Source organism: Gossypium hirsutum, chromosome A02, assembly GCF_007990345.1.
Source record: "Gossypium hirsutum isolate 1008001.06 chromosome A02, Gossypium_hirsutum_v2.1, whole genome shotgun sequence".
In the NCBI taxonomy this organism is placed as follows: Eukaryota; Viridiplantae; Streptophyta; class Magnoliopsida; order Malvales; family Malvaceae; genus Gossypium; species Gossypium hirsutum.
Genome location: NC_053425.1, coordinates 66731412 through 66755458, shown reverse-complemented (window position 1 = coordinate 66755458; position 24047 = coordinate 66731412). Strand labels below are relative to the sequence as shown.

The 24047-nt window shown below is 33.3% G+C and overlaps 1 pseudogene; it reads left to right on the top strand.

The window, feature by feature from the left end:
* The first annotated feature begins 872 nt into the window (after positions 1-872).
* LOC107941135 (phosphatidylinositol 4-phosphate 5-kinase 4-like) lies at positions 873-6002 on the top strand (annotated as a pseudogene).
* Positions 6003-24047: the final 18045 nt, after the last annotated feature.

Below are 24047 nucleotides of genomic sequence, written 5' to 3'. Positions count from 1 at the left end.
TATGAATATCTTATTAAGTGGATGTCCATCAATATTAAGATAAGTTTTGATATACTTTAAATTCTAATGGTCATTAGAAGTAGATCTCTACTTTATTTATACTTCTTATGCCTATAAATAGAGATTTTGGAGAAGCTTTGTAAATATTGTATTTGATCAATAAAATACACTCTCTCTTTTGCTCTCCCATTCTCTTTGTGTCTTTTATTTTATAACATAAAATTAATATTTACTTTTTTTTTTCTCAGAATTTAACTTTGATTAAATGTTTGGTTTTAAAATTCTATCTTCAATATTTGATTTATCAATATTTAAAATTATTTTTTTGTTAAAAGATTAAATTTCATATGTCAATAAATTAAAAAGTTAGACTGTTGACCTCAGTGAGAAACTCAAGATTTATACTATGATTTGCATGAACGTAAGGTAACACCAAAAATAGAAAAAAAAAAATTTGCATCTTTGTGTCGTTTGTCCCTCCAGATGTCAGGGTTTCTAGAGGTTGTAGGGAACGAACAAGTCACCGTTTGAATCATAAAGGAGAGAATTATGGTTCCCGTTCTGACTTTTTTTAGGCAAGATACCAAAATACAGAGTCAAGATGTTGTCAATTTCCAGGAGTATTTCGTGGATTTTAACATGTAGTCCTATTATAAACATTGTAATGCAAAGATCTATTGCCACATCATCACATAATTTGTTAAAAAAGACATTTACGCTGATTGTACGGTCTACTTGTGACTCTCAGTAATCTAACCACAAAATTTATCCCATAAAAATTTCAAAAGAAAATGATTTTGACACAAAATTTGGAAATTATTCTGTTGGGATTAAGAAGAAAATAATTCATTGGTTCAATCACTCTTTCATTCCTTCATTGAAACAAGAAAGAAGGAAGAACATTGTAAGGTTCATACAATTTGCTTATTACATTGTTCTCTGCATCATTTTTTTATAGTTAGTTCTCTGCGTCATTAAGCCATTTTGGTATGACAATTTTCTTCCAGGGTAGTCATGATTTTCTTGCATACAATCATAATAAGGCTCAAATTATCAGTGTAAAGGCATCTTGTTGACTGTAACGGTTGCAAACGGTTGCACACAATGAACAAAGAGCAAAGTGGTGTTCTGAAGGCATGGGAGGCCACCGTGCGCAAAACACATGCTGCCAAAAAGCGTGCAAACAGCATTTTCGGGACAATAACTATGGCAAATGCAACGGATGATGATCTTGAAAATAATAATGATAAAAGTGATAATATATCCGGGGAGCCATACTTAGTAGAGAAAATTCTACCAAACGGGATTATTATACCGGGCAGTGGTATGATAATTTTCCCGAGGGACAAGGGAAATATTTATGGACTGATGGTTGCATGTACTTAGGAGAGTGGCATAGGGGCAAAACTATGGGCAAAGGAAGGTTTAGTTGGCCATCAGGTGCTACTTATGAAGGGGAGTTCAAAAGTGGATATATTGATGGGATTGGTATATATACTGGACCTAGCGGCGATACATATAAGGGGCAATGGGTGATGAACTTTAAGCATGGTCATGGCATAAGGTTCTATCCGAATGGAGATTGGTATGATGGGGAATGGCGTCGTGGTTTGCAAGAAGGGCTTGGGAAATATCAATGGCAAAATGAAAACCATTATATAGGAGAGTGGAAGAATGGTATGATTTGTGGAACCGGTACTTTTGTGTGGAGCAATGAGAATAAATATGACGGTCAGTGGGAAGATGGTATGCCAAAAGGAAATGGAACTTATTATTGGCCAGATGGAAGCTTTTATGTGGGTAATTGGAGTAAGGATCCGGATGAGCAAAATGGGACATATTATCCTTCAGAGTCCTCCCAGGCTGCAAATCTTGAATGGGATCCTCAAACTGTCTATATTGAGTTGGCTGATTGTAAGATTTGCCCAAGCGAAAATGTTTCGATTATGCCATCCCAAAAAGTATTGGCATGGTATTCAGCAAAGACTGATGATAATCCAAGGAGGTTGTCGATTGATGGGAGGGTAAGCGTAGGCATAGAAAGGCCAGATAAAATGCATATGTGGGAGAGTGATGATGATAGTACTGATTTAACGGAAGTGAGGAGAGATTTGGATTCTGAGTTATTATGTGTTCAAGTTCAACATCAACATGATGATACAAATCCGAAGTTTAACCTCGAATTACCATTGAAAGTGCCAAAACTGGGAAAAAAACCAGGTGAAACGATATCTAGAGGGCACAAGAACTATGAACTTATGCTCAATCTACAATTGGGAATCAGGTGCCATTCTCTATATTTATATTTTTCTATTTTAAATTTGTTCTTTTTATCATATCCAACAATATTATAGATGTTTAAATAATTTTCTAACCACTTTAATCAAATTGTACATAACAAGGCAACAAAATATACTTGTAAATCGGTATGTCTTTCAAGTTCTTCTGGAAGACTATAGAACAACTTTTATGGTACATATACTTGTAAATAACTATTTACATGAATTCTACCTGAGTATGATGGAATGAAACAATAATACTTAATCATGCTAAAGATTGCTCTGCAAAAGTATGGAGGGTTTGAGATTACTCTGGCACAGTTGACCCTTAAAATTTTCAAAATAATGGATTTGATGAGAATTTTTAAAAATAAATTAAAATTTTTGAGAAATTGCGGATTTCTGAAAATTTTAAAGTTTAATTAAAATTTCAAATTTTTTGAAGAGATTTAAATAAAATTTTAAAACAATTGAAGAAATTAATGATAATTTTCCATATTTTGGAGGGCCAGTCCCGTGGCTCTTCTACCCACCCTTGTTGGGAAACCTTGTTTCTTATTAAAAGTGAAAATTTTGAAAACATGAAAATTAAAAAATGATCCGCTGTATATAATTTAGTTAGCTAAAGCATTTAGGGCTGTTAGTTATTCTATGTTAGTCCATTTAGGTTTTGACTTAAGTAAAGAGATTTCACATCCAATAGGTGCCACATATATTAGAACAATATCATTTTACTAAATGATGCTTTTGTATTGCTCTACTTTTTTTATTACATAAAAAAAATCATATGATTTACTCACATGCATATTTTATTTAATATTATTGAATCAATAGATTCAAAAAGTTGGATCAGAGATTGGAAGTCTAATGATTTGATTGACCATATATTCCATAAATTTGTGTCATACCTTTACTTTAATGAGAATTACAGATAATAAAAATTAGACTAAAGAACAAATGATTTAAAAACATTTTATACTCTATAATCTATCTATTTATTTTTTGTACTAGATATGTAAATATTCCTTTTTTTTTTTGGCAAAAAAATGTTTACTATTTCTAACATAAATCTTGATAAACCAATATGAACATCCTTATTCTTCTTTTCTACTAGTTTTACATGAAATTACTTTATTATCAATATTTTCTTTCCTAATTATATCAAAATTAGATCATCTAGTAATCATATGCGAATTTGTCACATTAACATTGCGGGAGAGATTACACAGGCATTCTGTTGGAAGACCTGCTCCAGCAACGTCTCTTGATCTGAAGGCGGCAGCTTTTGATCCTAAAGAGAAAATTTGGACAAGATTTCCTACAGAAGGCAGCAAGTACACTCCACCGCATCAATCTTGTGAATTTAAATGGAAGGATTATTGTCCGGTAGTTTTTAGGTAAGGCATTATATACATTATTGATATTTTTTTAATGCATGCATATTTGGCAAGTAATTTTTAAAAAGAAGTGAACAAAATTATTATAAATTATGATCTTTTACAATAAATACCAAAATCAAAGTTGTCTTTTTTAGAGAACCTTTCTTGATGTCAATAGTAGTTGGAGATTTTCAGATTCTCATCTAAAATTCCTTAAGATCATGCGTGCTAAATGACTGCATATCACCATATGTATAAAGGGCTTTGAGGAAGTTGTTCAAGGTGGACCCTGCAGATTACATGATATCTATCTGTGGAAATGGTGCACTAAGAGAACTATCTTCCCCCGGTAAAAGTGGGAGCTTTTTTTACTTGACAGAGGATGATCGATATATGATAAAAACAATGAAGAAGTCAGAAGTGAAAGTAAGTTATGTACTTTCACATCTATTATAGTTTGAAAGTAATGTTGATTATTGCCAATCCAAGTTAATAACTACACTTGCTTTGTTCTATAGGTGTTTATAAGGATGCTTTTTGCATATTATAATCATGTTCGATCCTTTGAAAACACTTTGGTCATTAAATATTATGGGTTGCACTGCGTAAAATTAACTGGGCCGATTCAAAGAAAGGTTAGTACAATTAAAATTTATTTTGCTAAAATGTATTGACAAAGAAAAAATAAGTAATAACATTTTAATGAATTTATTTTAGTAAAGAAAGTTGCATAAATTGATGTTGTAACTATTGTAAGAAATCATTTTTAATAAACTATAACAATTTTTTAAAGGATGCAATTGATAGGACTGACAATCCAGGTACGATTCATTATTATGGGAAACCTTTTACGTTCCGAGTATACAATTCATAGACGCTTTGATTTAAAAGGATCTTCTCTAGGACGCATAACAGATAAGTCTGAGTCTGAGATCGACAGTACTACAATACTTAAGGACCTTGATTTGAATTTCATATTCAAACTCGAAAAAGCTTGGTTTGAAGAGTTTTGCTGGTAAAGTACAATTTCTTCTTTTTGTTTTCTAACTGATTTATTCCACTAGCTCGAGGCTAAAGTAACGAAGCATATTGAGTAATTATGTAGCACCTAATTATTGTTATGATTTTTTTCTTTAATTTTACTTCATACTCCTATCATCCATGAATAGAAAACTAATTTAGTATTGCTTTGAAGTGTTCCTCCTTCACCAACTGCATTAAATATTTTTATGTTTTTACTAACAGGCAAATAGATAGGGATTGTGAGTTTCTTGAACAGGAGAGGACCATGGACTACAGTCTTCTGGTGGGCATTCATTTTAAGGAAATATCAGCTAATGGAGAATTCGTTCCTTGCAGAAGGCGAAGTTCATCTGGTTATTTTTCATTTTATAATACTCTTTTTTTTTTATTTTAGGTTAATTAAGTGCATACTTCTCCAGTCATAACTTTTTCTTTTGATTTATATGTTTCATTTCTCTATTGTAGGAAATTATGAGAATGAATCAACTCCACCAGATATGGAGGAACATTTTCTAGACCCTAAAAGGTAAATAATCTCTCTCTCTCTCTCTCTCTTTTATATTCCAGTTTTCTTGTCTGAATCATGCCATAGTTCTTCATAGCTAATTTAGTTTTAAAAAGTTATCCATTAGCAAGTGCATGATTATAGTAAACAAAAGTTTTACCAAAGATAAAGATATTATATTAATCATTCATTACTATGAAAACAAATAGAAATCATTCCAAGCATCACATATTTAACAACAAAGGGGAATTTCAGTGAAACTACTTTCTACTTTGTACTTAGTATCATTCGAAAAGAGGAAGATTTAATTTGCATTTGTATATTAAGAACCAAATGAACTTGCAGGTGGGGTACCATAAAGTTGGGTGCTAACATGCCAGCAAAAGTAGAAAGAACTATAAGAAAACCCAAATCGGTATTTCACCTTGTAGGAGAACAAACAGGGGAGTGTTATGAAGTCATAATGTTTTTTGGCATAATTGACATACTTCAAGATTATGATATTACCAAGAGGCTTGAGCATGCATATAAATCCATTCAATATGACCCTACTTCTATATCAGCTGTGGATCCGAAGCAGTATTCTAAACGATTTCGTGATTTTATATTTAAAGTTTTTTGTGAAGATACTTGAAAATTTATATGTTTGATAACATAATATATTCCCTAAGTGTGGGGATGGAGCTAGATTTAATGATTTATGGGAAGCCCCAATTATCGCAATTTTTGTTGTAGCCATTGTTATCAACAACGTGTATTGTAACTAAATTTAGCACCAATTATTGGTGTTTGAATTATTTTTCCAGCCTTCGTTTATTTATTGGATTCAATTAAGACAATGCCACGTTTTTACGTGAACTTGTAGGGTATATCGTAGAAAAAGAAAAGGGTTAAATTTGCAAATATAAATCTATAACTGTTATACTATATACTTTTGATTTAATTATAAAATTGGCTCCAAATTTTTTTTCTCATTTAAGTATTTAAATTTTTTTGGTAAAATTAGTATTTAATTTATCAATTTCAAAAGGTGTACGGCATATGATAATAGCATAACGTATATTGCGTTCTTATTGGACGATATAATAATTTTGGGTAAAATAAAACAGAATTATAGCTTAGATACATTTTTTATAAAAAAAATTTAGTACCTAAATGAAAAAAGTGATATAATTTAAGTAACAATTATATATTTAAGCCTATATCCTTTTAACAATTAATAAAGTGAATTTCATGTTTGGATTTACTTTTTTGAACAAAGGAAGTTGAGCAATAAGAAAGAATTGACTAATGCAGTACCATAATTCATCCTTATAGTTGCTTTATTCACCAATTAAATTTTTTTCAAAGCATAGATTTAGTTTAATAGTATAGAATTAATGCATTTGATGCATAAACAACTCATGCTTTAAATTGCAATTTATAATTGAATGGTGGACAATTAAAATTCTTAAAATAAGAAATGATAAATATTTTCAAAAATTTTAGGCGAGTATTTGTTAATACTCTTTTAGCATTATGTTAATTTGCAACAGTATTGTGAACGTTGAGTTTCGTATTTGTTGTTAGCTGTTGTATGAAAAATTAAATTAAAAATAAAAAATTTAAGTGTTGGTTTTTTACTAAAATTTAAAAATATTAAATTTATATTAAAAAATTATTTGATAAATTAATAAAATTAAGTATAGAATATAATTATATTGTTTTATAAAAATAATTTTTATTTATAAATTATGCATTTCTTAAACTTATTTTTATTGATATACTATTTTATTTTCTATAATTTTGGATAAAAAAGTTAAATATAATAATTTGAATACTTCACTCTTTTCATGAAAAATTGATCATCTATTTCAAATATAAATTCTTTTAAAAATAAAATCAATTTGACATTTTCAATATTAAGTGGTAAGTAGATCTTATTCAATACTTTTTTGTCTAAAAAATTGTATTAAGTAAAAAGTTAAAAGGCTGATCAGACACATATAAAAAGAATTAAAATAAAGATAAAGATGGACACAAGAATTGGTTATGTAATTTGAAAACATTTCTCATGTCTTTGAGGTCTTGTCTAGAGTGTAATCGTCAATTAATAAATAGTGCAAGATGTGATTTAAGTTTAACTTAATTAATTGCAACCTCATTAGTATACACAAAATTAAGATTGTTATAACACCTTTCACTCGTTCCAACAACTAGTGCAGATTAGAGACGCTACCAAAGCATGAGTAAACAAAATTTTTTGAAACAATTTAAAAATTTAAACTTAAAAACATTTTCATAAAATCATGGATCCAAGTTTAGGAAAATCAAAAGACTTTAGAAACAATTTAAAATTATTTTGAAGTGGTTTGAAGGTGTTCGAGATCCAAAACGGACCTCGAAAATTGAAAACAGCTCAAAACAATATAGTGGCATGGGGCAAGCACTGTGGCTGCAGTACAAGTAGGGCTCTTTGATAATGTGCCACCACACAACCGACTCGGTTGTTGGATTTGAATGTGAGCCATCACACTCATTGTCAAAGCAGCTCAGACTATCTTCATTTATTAATCAAGTAAATGGGTTAAGTTTTAAAATGTTTTTGAAGAATTATAAAAAGTAGATAAATTTACGACTTTAAAATTATAATTATAATCAATTTCTAAGTGTCCAAAGGTTTTTGGGACCAAGTATGGGTCTCAAAGATTCAAAAGCACCAAAACAGTGCAAAGAACTTGCCAAGACCTAAGTATCAGTACTCGTGGCTTTAGGTTTTGGTACCTAGCCCTATTATTATAGAAATTTGCATTCTGGCAAGCTAGGTATCGATACCTAGAGAAAAGGTATTAGAGCTTTGGTCCTTGCATTCGAAAGTTAGCCTTGTAATTACCTTCTTTTGACACATACATGTGCCTTATATTAATTAACACCTATGGGGCATAAAAACCAAGTTTGGAAAACCTAAATTGCATACCAAAACACTTTCAAAATGCTAGATATAAACAAGCCACAACAATATACAAATCCAACCATCATGCTAACTTACTCATCAACGAAGCCATCTAACAACCTAGTCATATACATATTATATCTAGTCCATTCATCAACCAAATCAACACTACATAAACATTCAAACATATAAATCACACATTATAACTTAATTTACAAAATGTAACACCTCACATCTAACTTGACCGCCAAATCTGAGATATGAGATGTTACATTTGTTGTCAGAGTAACTACAATTTTATTTCAATATTTAAAATGCAAAACATGCAAATGATTAAGCTTTTATAAACATGCAAATGATTAAGCTTTTATATCTTTTATTAATATTAATTGTTCAAATCTAGGTTATAAGTAAGCTTACGAAAGCTTTTATGAAACTTTGGTAACAAATGAGGGACTAAAATATAAAAATAACTAATATAGGGGTGTTGTTGTGACATCAAAGAATGAATGTTGTGACATTGAGGGCAATAGCTCGATGTTGTAATAGTGAAGGTAGAGAGTTTAATTTCACAACTTCAATAAGGGAATATTGTGACTTGGATGACAGGGACTTGATGTCGCGAACTCAATAAGGGAGAATCATGACCATGGGGGTCAGTCTGCTCAAAATTTGCATATTTTCTTACAATACTACCAAGCTTTTATCCCATTTGGTCTAAATGACCCAAATGCTCAACTCATTACATTATATGCAATAACACAAATGCAAATTCATTATCAACATATCAAACACCTATTAATACATAATCCCAAGAACATGTTTATTTATTCAAGATTCATGCATCAGAATCATGTACTTGGCCTACAAGCAACATGTAACACCTGTAACATCCTGAATTAGGGCCTAGTCGGAATAGTGGCTTCGAAACCACAAATCTAAAATAGAAATAATTGTTTTATAATTGTTTGATATCTATGATATGTTGGTATGCTTGTGTAAAAATTTCATGAAGAAATTTTAGGGATAAAGTGTCCAATTTGACATTAAAGACTAGATTGCAAAAGATGCAAAATATGAGTTCTAGAAGCTTTTAGCATGAAATTGGATTGGATCATTAATTAGAGTCCTTAAATGGTAATTTGACCAACTTTTAAAATTTTGGACAAAAATGGGCTTGGATAGGTGAAATTTCAAAGAAAGACATTAAGGGAATTTTGGTAATTTGGTAATTAAATGGACTAAAAGACAAAATAAATGCCAAAATTTTCCATCTTTTCTTCCTCATGGCCGTGTGAACTAAGAAGACACCATGGCTTGGGTTTTCAAGCTTTCAAGCTCAATAATCAAGTAAAACGAAATTCGGGCTTGGATCGGGAAAGAACAATGTTATGGACTAAATCGGAATAAATAGCCATTTTTACATTTGATGTTGTCAGGTTGGCTCAGGGTTGGAGATCATCGGAGGCAGCATCACACTATCAAGCTATCACCTTTGCGGTATTGATAAACTTTAAGTGTCTTTGAGTGAGTGGCATATATAGGGACTTAGTTATTATGATATGAGTTCTTATGAGTTAGCCAAATGTATCAGCCTATATCGATTTATTGCATATGGCCATGAGATGCGGCTCATATTGATTATGATTTGTAAACCTATCTATCCATGCTTTGTTCTGATGCTTTGTGATGTGATGAAGTAGTCATGCTTATTTGCTATGAATGGTTAGTGTCATGGCATATATACATATGTGCTTGATGAATCCCTTATAACCAATCGAAGTGGTCATAGCCGTGGAACTAATGTGTGATATGGTAATAAGATAATAATGCCTTGAATAAGAATGCTTGAAGATTAAGTTGAGATTATTTGGTAAGTTGATAATCATAGTATAACGGTAAAAGTAGTCATCAGAATGACAAGGATAAATGAATGTGAATTGGTGTGTTTCGATGTGGTATAATATGAGTATGCGGAGCACGTGGACTTAAATGAGGATGTTTAATCCTTAAATTGATGCTATGTTATATGCCTTTGGTGTGTATAAGTATGGTTGGGATTAAGGGTAACAAGAGGCTTGAAAAATAGCCTAAGTATTGATCACATGGGTAGAGGCATGACCGTGTGTCTTAGCCGTGTGGAGGACACGGCCTGGAGACATAGGCATGTGTCCAGGGCATGTGAAGTCTGTAGCATTTTTGCGAGAATTTAATTCATCACATGGCCTGGCACACGGGCGTGTGACTTGGCCGTGTGGTTCAATTTGTTTTGCTTATGTCATAAACAGAGAGTTATACAGTCTGAGGATATGGGTGTCTCAAGGGCACATGGGCATGTGACCCTATTCTATGGAAAATTTTCTAAGTTTTCCCAAAACTTTTTAAAGTTCTTGGTTTAGTTCGTAACTACTTTTAATGCATGTTTGGGGCCTCGAAGGCCCATGTAAGGGACATTATGCATGTGTTTGAATGATTTTGATATGAATGGAATTTTGTAGCCCGATTTTACGTGTTGTGTATGATTAAGTCCAGTAATGCCTCATACCTTATTTAGGCGTCGAATACGGGTAAGGGGTGTTACATTTAGTGGTATCAGAGTCATGGTTTAGTCGATTTTCAGACTAACATATCGTATGTGAGTCTAGCTATACATGCCATATTACTACTCGTGATAGTGTGATGTCTCCTGACGTGAATGAGAACTATCTTGTATGGACAAAGGTGCTCTCCAACCAAGCTACGCCCAACCATGTTGATAGTGATACTAAAGTATCCGAGTAAAGTGCAGTTATGATGAGTTGAAACTCGAAAAGGTATGAATAAGGTCCATAATATCATGTTATGAATAAAATGTCATTGTTCCGATTGGACATTAAATTTTTATGGATTGCAATGAATCCTTGAAATGAAATAAAGAATTATATTTTAATGGCCTTACCTATGTTTAATCAATAATTCTATGATGTATATGACTGATTTGCTCAAATGAATGCATGTGTTTAGGTAACTCACCAAAAATATTGATAGAACGAATGTTTATGTTTACTTGTTTGAATAATTATGATTGGCGAGCCCGTATAGCTTGAGTAAATGTGTTAAATTGCTTGGATTTATATGATTGTAATGATATGTATATGATGATGTGCAAGATGAAAGTTTAGATTGTGATATACTTATCCATGTTTGTTGGCCCTCATATGATGTTATGTTCCTGACTTGTTTGAGGAATGAATATGATAAGTAAAGTTATTTGGAATTCATAGAATGCATGCATAAGTGCACTTGTTTAAAGGAGATAACTGGAAAGTTTGCGTAAAACAAATATGAATGGTAGTTTGCCCGAAGTGGATGATATGATTATGATGATGAAAGTCGTGTCATATGTATGTGTATGAGAGACACGTTAAGGACCTTACGACCTTACCCCCTTACCGAAGTGGTGTTTTTATAACGAAATTCCACGAGAGTTATGCTGAATAAGTTCCCAAACGTGAAACCAAAGAGTTCGGTTGTAGAATAATTATAAATATAATTAGAGATTGAGAATGGGTTAGTAAGAAAAGATAGAGTTAGAAAGGTATCAGGTTGATCTAAAGATTATTTGGTTTACGAAATATCACAGTTAGATAACAGATTAGCTTTGGTAAATCTACTAATTCAGGCATGATATCGAGAGAATGTATTAATTGAAATTTCTTCAGAACTAATTTTCTTTCGTGAAACGAATAATGCGAGACTGGTGATGATAGAAATAATCGAAGGAATAATGTTTGAAAGGTAAGATATCAGAATGTGATAGATTACAGTAAACAGATTATGATTGTCTCTCTTGAGGTATTCTATGAGTTCATTTGTTCTCAAAAGTGTTATTATGGCTATCTTTTTTCTGATAAATTATTATTTGTATGGGAATGCTTTCTAATCATAATGTTAGACGAAGGCATTGTCAGTGTAACTGGTTTATAATCTGTATTGCTCTATTTCTCTTTGGTATTCTGTTACATTCCGCCTGTTGGGATTTTATGAGAAAATGCACATGATGCTATGATTCTGTTTGTTCTAATTGTTGTTCTCTCCGATATATATGGGAAGGTACATTATCCTTGTTGCACTTAATTCCAGTGGTTTGAATGATGTTTTCTTCTGGACTTCTCTTCTCTGAGGAATTATCGAGATCTTTCATATCTTCTTATGAGCCTTGTTCTTGGTTTTTCAATATGATATAGTATCTTGGATTTCTCTAATTTGGATTCCTCTATCTTGGTTTTCTTGTTAGCTTTATTTCGTAATTTATCAAGCATGACTTTTATATAAAGTGTGTTCTTCAACTTATGATGACTATGTCAAACATGATTATGCTTCTGGTTTGATCGTAGAACATGATAATTCTAGTATTCGAATTTCTATAATTTTTGTGTAAGGACTTCACGTCGGCAAAAGCATAAATGGTGAAATTGTGAGTTTCAATTTGTATGGTGGATTTCTTTTCCCAAGTAAGTTAATTAAAGGTTAATGTCTTCAATCGGGATATTCTTATTATTTTGAGCTGAAGCAATGGTAAAGTTCTTTGATTAGCATGATAAACGAATTTTAAAAGATTGCATGTTGAATGGCTCTATCAACTAGAAAAGAGAATTTCTTGAAATGTCATTAATTTATAATTAAGACTGATTCGGTGATCCAATTTGTATGGATTATTTGTTTGAAATATTAAATAAGACATTTATGTTCGATTCTATTCCAGGTCTGAGAATGAGATTTCATTCTTTATGGGTAAAAGACAGATAGTCTGAAAGAAAGTGTGTATTTCCTAGAAGATTTTGATATGATTTAAAGTTGCTATGATTGATAAAATTTTTGCCTTGTGAAATTTGAATGGTCTAGTGCATGTTAGTAAAGCTTTGAACAGACGAGAACATTAATAACAGAAGCGTTTGAACTGGTCTAGTCTATATTGGGTAAAAATTTCTTGATTTCCAGTGATGTGTTGTTGAATGGATTGTGACGTGCTATAAGACTATAATGCAATGTGATAGCTTAAAATATTCGATGTCATAGAAAGATCCGAGTTTAGATAGTGTAGCTGACTTGAAATTATTAAAAGATGATGATTTAATTATTGTATGATCTTCAAGAAGAACAAAATGCAGTTATAAGTGCTTGGATAGAAAATCCATAACTTATACAAAAATTCTACAAGAAAGCTCACAAGAATAGTGTATTAGTGATTGAGTTTAAAACTTGACATTTTTGATCTTTGTGTATGAACACTTGAAATGTTATTAGGGTTAAAGTCGAACATCAAGTGTCATCAAAACTATTTTCGCCAAGTGATATTTGAATGAAAATGAGGTTGAGATTACTATGGATTTCATATCAGGATTATTCCCGTCTTTGGAAGAGAAAGATGTTATGTGGCTTGTTGTTAAATGTTTGGCGAAATCTGTAAATCATTTTGGGTATGTGCTGAATTCTTACCTAACATATTAATAGAATTGTGTGTCTCTAAGGTTGTTAGATTTCTTGAAATGCTTGTCTCCATTAATCAGATTGAGGTTCGGGTTTTATATAGTGACTTCTTGGGAGTAACTAAATGAGGCTTTAAAATTTAAGGGCAACTGAAAGTTGAATTAGCAAATTATCGGGCTGTATGAAATGATAGAGAGTAGAAGGTCATGATGAACTGGCTAGCTTTTCCATTTAAAATAAAAAGATTCAAGTATGTTATGTATATATGTGCTATAACGGTATGGATTCGACCCTTGAGTACATGAATTCTCCGATAGAGATCAAGATTCAGTTGATGTGTTGTATAGCGAAGAATTGCTCATGACTCTAGTATGAGAAATTAAAGAGCTAAGTACTAAAGTCACAAGCTGAGTGAAAGTCCCTTAACGATGATTGTGAGACAAAGGAGTCTATGTGAAAGCCAAACCATTTTCTGGTAAGATTTTCGGAGACCAAAATTCCTAAAAAGGGAAGAGTTGTAACATCCCGAATTAGGGCCTAGTCGAAACAGTGGTTTTGAGACCACAAATCTAAAATAGAAATAACTATTTTATGATTGTTTGATGATCTAAGATATGTTGGTATGCTTGTGTAAAAATTTCATGAAGAAAGTTTATGGATAAAGTGTCCAATTTGACATTAGGGACTAGATTGCAAAAGATGCAAAATATGAGTTCTAAAAGCTTTTAGCATGAAATTGATGTTGATCATTAATTAGAGGTTCTTAAATCGTAATTTGACCGAGTTCTAAAATTTTAGACAAAAATAGGCTTGGATAGGTGAAATTTCAAAGAAAGGCATTAAGGGTATTTTGATAATTTAGTAATTAAATGGACTAAAAGACAAAATAAATGCCAAAATTGTCCATCTTTTCTTTCCCATGGCTGTCTGAACCAAGAGGACACCATGCCTTGGGCTTTCAAGCTTTCAAGCTCAATAATCAAGCAACACGAATTCGGGCTTAGATCGGGAAAGAATGAGGTTATGGACTAAATCAGAATAAATAGCCGTTTTTGCATTCGAGTGTTGTCAGGTTGACTCGGGGTTAGAGATTGTCAGAGGCAGCATCACACTATCAAGCTATCACCTTTGGGGTATTGATAAACCTTAAGTTTTTTTGAGTGAGTGGCATGTATAGGGACTTAGTTATTATGATATGAGTTCTTATGATTTAGCCAAATGTATCGGCCTATATCGATTTATTGTATATTGCCATGAGATGTGGCACATATTGATTATGGTTTGTAAGCCTATCTATCCATGCTATGTTCTAATGCTTTGTGATGTGTTGAAGTAGTCATGCTTATTTGCTATGAATGGTTAGTGTCATGGCATATATACATATGTGCTTGATGAATGCATTATGACCAATCGAAGTGGTCATAGCCATGGAATTAATGTGTGATATCGTAATAAGATAATAATGCCTTGAATAAGAATGCTTGATGATTAAGTTGAGATTATTTGGTAAGTTGATAATCATAGTATAAAGGTAAAAGTAGTCATCAGAATGACAAGGCTAAGTGAATGTGAATTGGTGTGTTTAGATGTGGTATAATATGAGTATGTGCAGCACATGGATGATGGCATGTAAATGCTATAATCATGCCTTAAATGAGGATGTTTAATCCTTAAATTGATTCTATGCTATGTGCCTTTGGTGTGTATAAGTATGGTTGGGATTAAGGGTAACAAATGGCCTAGAAAATAGCCTAAGTATTGTTCACACAGGTAGAGACAGAGCCGTGTGGAGGACACGGCCTGGAGACATGGGCATGTGTGAAGTCTGTAGCATTTTTGTGAGAATTTAATTCATCACACGGCCTGACACACGGGCGTGTGGCTTGGTCGTGTGGTTCAATTTATTTTTCTTACGTCATAAACAGATAGTTACACAACCTGAGGACATGGGCATGTCAAGGGCACACGGGCGTGTGACCCTATTTCATTGAATTTTTTTTAAGTTTTCCCAAAACTTTCTAAAGTTCCTCGGTTTAGTCCGTAACTACCTTCAATGCATGTTTGGGGCCTCGAAGGCCCGTGTAATGGACATTATGCATGTGTTTGACTGATTTTGATATGAATGGAATTTTGTAGCTCAGTTTTATGTGTTGTGTATGATTAAATCTGGTAATACCTCATACCTTATTCTGGCGTCGAATATAGGTAAGGTGTGTTACAACTCCCTTGCCCGGTCTGGTCGCCAGACTTGAGCTACAAGATGTTATCATACGAGACTTACATAACATACACCTAATTCATACATTCATGGAAAATCGTACCACGAATTAAAATGTGGCGGACAGATCCTACGGGTTGTCCAACTACCAAATGGATTTGCAAATGGCTAAATTGTGGACCCAATTGTTATGGAAAGTTAGGTGAACATCTCATTTTTAATTTCATGCGGACACCTAAATGGCAGACTATCCCACAGATACCCCACATTGCGTTAGGTCCCGCAGAACTGATGAAGTGGAACATAATAGAACCTGAGTTCAATATATTTACATACATTAGAAGACTCCAAAGTGTCACGCCCCATTTTTATGTAGTTATTGTTAGTTTATGAACAAGTTCGAGTGCTAGCTTAGTGGTTAAAAACAAGTGAAGCTACCTTAGTGATCCCAATTCAAGTCCCCACTCTTGTATTTTATTTTTAATTTTGACAACCCCTTGGTCAACTCCCTTTGCCACCCAAAACTCTTGCCTTATTTATGAGATTCTTTCGTCCCTTTTCTCCCCCATCCTTACTTCTTTAATCCCCTTTTCACTCCTTATGTTCACCCTCATTCCTTTTCTTTTCCTTGTTTCACTCTTTTCCATTTTCCTTTTGTTTTGACTTACCCTTGTTGTCCCTAGTAACCAAAGAAAACAATTATTTTGCTTTTTCTTTCATTTTCCTCTCATCTCCTCTTTTTCTCTCCTCTTCCACTTGTGCCACCACCTTTCACTTTTTTCCATCACTCTGATTGCCTTTAATCTACGATTTCACCTGTAACACCCCTCACCCGAATTCATCGTTGAAATAGAGTTACGGAGTATTACCAAAGTTTACAATTTAAACAAACAGAAAATTCAAACATTTATAACATATAACATTCATGTCATAAAACAATCATAATCATGCATATTGCCCCTAATAGGAGCCCTTGGGGCCCAAAATACACATTAGAAATAAATTGGGACAAAATAAAAAATTTAGAGAATTATTTGGAAACTTATAAAATTTTCAAAACTGCAGGGGTCACACGGCCAAGACACATGTCCGTGTCTTAGGCCGTGTGGGCATTCGAAATAGGGACAGATAGCCTTGTCCCAGCTAGTGTTTGTGCCCGTGTAACTCACTGACTTGTGCCACACGGCCAAGCCACATGCCTGTGTGCTAGGCCGTGTGAGCATACTGACTTGCGCTCTTTAAAATATATAGAGGACATACGATTGAGACACACACTCGTGTCTCTGCTTGTGTGGACAAAACTAGACCATTTTACAAGCCACATTTCTTATCCAATTTGGCATCCACCTACACTCAACATTTTGCATATATACAAGTCATAATTAGGCACCCAAAACAAGCTAAAATCAAGCCTTAAACATGTAAAATCATCACACACAACCAGTATGACCTTAAATGATAATATGTAAACATGTCAATCATGTATCCAGATTTACCTAGCTAACCAAATACATATATGCATAATTGTACCAAAACCTATCATGTAGGTCACTTATCAAGCTCACCCATTTGGTACCCAAAATACCAATTCACAAGGTAAACCATTTTGCACCATTTCATGTCACTTAACTTACTTACCAAAACATACCAATATTTCCAAATGGTACCAAATTTATCATTCTAAGTAACATCAATATACCTAAAAGTTTTCCATAACAAAGCACTAAATCACTCTAAGGTATATAACATATCTTATATGCATATTCAAACCACATTTTACTTTCCATCATTCTACCATATCAAACACACATCAAATATGATAAGGCCACATATATATACACATCAAAATATATCAAACACAAGCCATATAAGTGGCTAATCTCAACAAAACACTTATATGCCAACATTGGCCAAATTAACCTACACATGCCATTATAACCAAAATTAAATAACTGAAAGTACCAAAAGAGCCGATGGATAGTGTGATATAGCTCCGACAAGCTTCCAACTCGAACAAGCTTCTGAATTACTATAAAACATGGAAAATAACATAGAGTAAGCTTTTAAGCTTAGTAAGTTCGTATAATAGAGAATTTAACTTACCATTTTAATCACATTTAAGATAAGTAAACTAAAGCATATCTCAACTCAGTTTGGCCAAGAGCCTAACACATAATCATCAACCATGTTTTCCATATAATTCATATAAAAATCCAGAAACATGTATGAGTTCAACAATAATCAAATTTCCATGTACGTATAATTTGCAAATCATGTATCTATATATCATGTACAAATCATTTTCATATATCTCATGTAAATACCTGTGGTAGTTTGTATCGAACTCATGTAATCTCGTAATAGAAAAATGTCCGTTGAACCATTTAGAATATAGTTGGCTACGCGGGTAGTACACACGAGGTGTACTTGTAACACCCCGAACCCGAGACCGTCGCCGGAGTCGAACACGAGGTGTTAACAGACTTCAAACCACTTATTTGACATTTCCCAGACAAGCTGCCAATCTGCGTACTAGTCGCTTTAAAAATCATATCTTGAGTTCTGAAACTCAAGATCCAGTTCTGTAAATTTTCCCTAGAACTAGACTAATATACCTATATGGTAGAATTTTTGTAGAATTTTTGGTCAGGCCAATTAGTACAGTTTATTAGTTAAATTCTCCCCTATTACAGGGTGCGACTACACTGACCTTCATGCATTACGATTTGGATAACTCCCTGCAAAAAGCTTCAATACTGATGCCGTTTGTTTCTATAGAAACTAGACTAAGAGAGGAATCTATAAATATATGGCATGACTCCTAATTATCTCTGGTTAATTTATAATGAATTTCCAAAGTCGGAACAGGGAACCCAGAAACCGTTCTGGCCCTGTCTCATGAGAACCTGAATATCTCTTAACATACTGTCCATATGATCGTTTCGTTACTTCTATATGAAAATAGACTCATCGAGCTTCGATTACATAATTTATTCACTATTTAATTCCATTCCTACTAATTTTTGTAATTTTTCAATCCCACGTCACTGCTGCTGTCAGCATCTGTTACTGAAGCAACTATGCCCATTTCGTGATTTCTCATTGATCTATCTAGTAATTCATCATACATATCACAAAATTATAATCATGACTAGCCATACCAAAGGCTAATCATTGTCAAACATCTCCCTACTACACTATTGCCATATCATGAATCTTAACACCAAAATTAATCAGCCATGACATATGGCATAAAAAGAAAATCGAATTACCAAGACTTACGACCTAACGTTATAAAACCAAATCCAACCGAACATTTATGCCATTTTCGCATGGCTAAAATTTTACATACCAAATTTCAACAAAACATATTAGCCTATACATGCCGAAATGTTCTCCTAGACCGACTAAAAAGAAAATACCAAAAGTTGCTAGCCGGTGTGATGACTCCGATGACGGCCCGATCACGCAAAAAGAGACGAGTCCAAGAAACCTAAAATAGGTGACAAGGAAACACCGAGTGAGTATATAACTCAGTAAGTCATAAGCAATGCACTACCATCCATTAATAACATTATCACAAGAGGAAGCAAAATGGAACGAGGCTAGTTACTCCATCCATACCGAACCATACCATAGTTCCTCAAACTTATCGGTTCAAGCTCATACCAAGTCATGCATTCACATTCCATATACTAATCAATAGGATATTTGAGGCATTTTCATACATCATTTTATTTTCGTTACAATCATACAACTAAACGACCTTTCACCTATTCCATGATAAATCTTATGTACGTGACTTCAATTATAATTGTCACATAGGTTCAAACTTACCAAGCTCAACTTCAAATATAAACATAGCGCCTATTAGTCACGAACTCGAGGTACTTACCCGATCCACTGTCCGTGATCAACTCAATGATGTCGCACACTTAGTGTCCATAGTGATTCAAAAGTATATATTAAGTCTGCACACTCAGTGCTATATAATCAACTTGCACACTTAGTGCTATATAATCAAACTCGCACACTTAGTGCTACATAATCAAACTCGCACACTTAGTGCTACATAATCAATCTCGCACACTTAGTGTTGTACAATTTAAACCCGCACACTTAGCGCCAATCTCATGATCATAAATGTTTATACCCGCACTCTTAGTGCCGAGATCAACAACTCAATACATCTCACCTCTTTTCTTTTCATTCAACACTTTCATCACCACATACATACATGTATATATATATTTATCATTCCATTCAGCATCATTACATAGACGTTATGACCATTTAAATTAATACAAACTATATGCTTAATGACTTACTTTATGTTGGGTAAAATAATTCCAAGTCGGCTACTCGATGACCTTCGATTTCCCCTTGTTGGACGCCTCTCCTTTAGGTTCTTGAGCTTAAATAAATAAATCAACTAGTTTAATTACCTTGCTAGTTATTTCTATCCCATAACATTAATAGTTTCATATCAAAAGAAGCATACGGCAACATTTTATTTCAAGGTACATATTCATAATTCAAATTCGACCATATAAACCAATATCATCCACTTGATCAATTATAGAGAATTAAAGTTAATATCACAATGTGTACTCTATATGGCCCATTATACATAATCAAATTTAACATCATCTATATATTTACTCATATGGCCGATTATACATACCCCCATATAATATCATTTTCATTCCATTTAACACTTAATTTCCACCACATAAACACTTGGCCGAATAATCCTAAACTAGCAAAACTCCACATTTGTTCATACCATCTTTTAAATTCACATGTATATTTTATTTTTACATGAACCATAGCCGAATCGTTTTAACCATGAGTAACATAACAAGCATAAATCATACTTATGGATATACCATGGCCGATTCAATCTAATCACATCCAAAATCATCAACCATTTTCAATGCATATAACATATATAAACATGAATAAGTTTCATATAATCTCTTAACACATTAATTTCTTTCATCAACAATCTTTTGTTTCTTTTTCCATCAAAACTTAAAGGTAAGAAAAAAATCAAGTTCTTCTCACACATACCATAACCGAAAGTTCCATCCAACACTCTAAATTCAAAATTTTAGTATGGCTAGGTAAGAAAAACGTGATGATTAACCTGAACAAACTAAGATTTCAAAAGAAAGATTAACAAAATTTACTAACCTTCTCTTCATTCAAAAGGCCGAATGCCTTTGCCCCCCCTCTTTTTCTTCTTCTTGTACGGCTAAGAAGAACAAGGTAATAACCCCTTTTTTTTACTTCTTTTATTATCCTTAGTATTTCTTTTATTATTTCCTTTCCTTTACATAAAATAATGACCACTTCATGGAAATTTACCACATATTCTAATATATGCGCCATCATGGCCGGCCACTATGTATAAAAAAAGGAGTATTTGACATGCAAAGCCATTATTTTCACTACATGCTTTAATAGGTCCTTATAAATTAACCTATCACATTTCAAAGTTTTCTCACATAAGTCCTATTTACTAAAATTCACCTACAATTAAACAAAATTCAAATATGAAATTTTCACACATGCATATATACATATAATAAGCATCAAATATGACAGCTAATTATTTTTATGACTCGGTTTAGCGGTCCCGAAACCACTTCTCGACTAGGGTCAATTTTAGGCTGTCACAGTACTGAACTATCATCCATCAATTCATGTACATGTATGCTCATATGAGCTGTAAACGATAAGCTCCTCTGAGCTGAATAACGGTAAGCTCATATGAGTTGAATAATGGTAAGCTCATACGAGCTAAATAGTGGCAAGCTCCTCTGAGCTAAATAACAGTAAGCTCATACGAACTGAATAATAGTAAGCTCATAAGAGCTGAAATCGGTAACCCTAATGACATGTCATTTGTATCCTACAAATACCTAAGGTTCAAACGGGGCTCGATAAAAGTCATATGTCATTGAATATGCGATTGGTATTCATATACGATGATAATGCAAATAACATACATCTAATTCAAACAAAGCATATAATTATAGAATTTAATTACACGAACTTCCTTCGATGAGTGTTCGGAGGTACGAAGGAAACTAATCCAAAATTTTCTCTTTGCCTCGATCTAACTCCGTATGAGGTCTAACTAGATCTATACGAATGAATGTAACTCTTTTCAATATAATTCAAATTCAATTTAGTCCAACATATAATTTTGGAAAAATTACCATTTTCCCTTGTACTTTTAATTTCTTTACAATTTAGTCCTTATCTCATAAAAATAGAAATTTGCACAATTTCATTACTACCCATCATAGCCGAATTATATACATGCTTAAAAAACCCACATATTTCACAAGTTCACAATTTTGCTGTAACTCCCCTTACCCGTATTCAACGTCGGAATAGGGTACGAGGCATTACTAGACTTATCACACGATTAAACATACAATTTCAGGTTATAGATTTGCGTCCAAATTAAAAATTTTTGCATTTAATCATAAAGTCCATAATACGAGCCTACGAGGCCCCAAAACACATTTTGGAAGTGGTTCGGGACTAAACCTAGATCTTTAGGAAATTTTACAAAACTTAGAAAATTTTTTACTAAATAGGGGTCACATGCCTGTGTGGATATGGGACATGCTCATGTGGGCAGGCCGTGTGGTCATGCACGCCCGTGTCCCGAACCTATGTAACTCGTTGTTTGTCACCCAAGAACAAATTAAAGACACACGACCAAGTCACACGCCGTGTGCCAGGCCATGTGGTCGATTAATAATTCATGATTTTTCATTAAATAGGTGCAGACTTCACACGCCCGGGACACACGCCCATGTCCAAGGCCGTGGCCCTTACACGATTGAGACACACGGTCATGTCTCTACTTGTGTACTCAATATTAGGCATTCTGATTTCCAAAAATTAGGGTGCAGGGGACACACGGCCTAAACACATGCTAGTAGGGCAAGCCGTGTGTCACACACGGCCTAGATGCACGCCCGTGTCTTTGCCTGTGTGGACAAAAATAAGACTATTTACCAAGCCATTTTTCCACCCTTTAATGCACATACCTATACAACATAACATAGCACCAAACCAAGCATATACACACAACTAACATCCACAACTGAGACATCATCACATCATTCATGAAAGGCATCATTATATAACTATACTTATAACCAATATTGGCTCATTTCCAATGGCCTTATACAAAATGAACTTCTAACCAATATAAGCCAACACACTTGGACAAATTAATTATGACACATAACAAAATGACCAAGTTTCAAAATGTTGAATTCATTGGTACCAAAATAATTGTTGATAGTGTGAGTGGATCTCCGACTGTCTCCGAACCCCGAGCTTGCTTGGTGACACTATAAAATAAGGGAAAGGAAGGGGAGTAAGCTATATAGCTTAGTAAGTTCCTATAGAAATAATAAGCATCATAACCACACAATAACATACAATTAACATGATGAAGATTAACATGCACATTATCAAAGTCTCTTATTCATAACTTACTCGATCACAATCCTACCAAGAGTTCATAACATATCGAGCTCATTACTTATGAGTTTTACGTACATACCTGTACCAACTCGCAACATAACCATATCCTTTTTCAACTTTGACATTTCCATTGAACACTCAGAATATTAACAGATACTCAAAAATCTTGCACATAAGTGCCATATATGTAGCCAAAGCTACTTCATATCTAATAATACATATGGGCTCATTTTCAAGCTATGGGCTTACTCACACAAACTGTCAATTAGGATGTAGTTACATAGTGCTACTCACACAAGCTGTCAGGTATCGGCAACACATACTAGACTACCCATCCACTGGTAGGACATATGAGACCAGCACCCAGATTACGTAATCGCATATACACATGGGTCCCTAGTGACATGTCACTCGATCCTTTTCTATTCCTAAGGTTCAACCAAGATTTCTCACTTGTCAAAACTTTGTTGAATACATTCAAAGAGCCAATCACAATTAATACAATATTAAAGCATTTAAAACATAAATATAACAATGCATTATTTACATACAAACTTACCTCGGTACAAAAATAGTAGAATTGGACCTAATCATCAAACACATTATTTTTCCCACGATCTAGGTTCGAACCTCCTTTTTCTTGATCTATAACAACAAATTTAACTCATTTAATACTCACATTGTTCAATTTAGCCCAAAAATCATACTATGACAAAATTACATT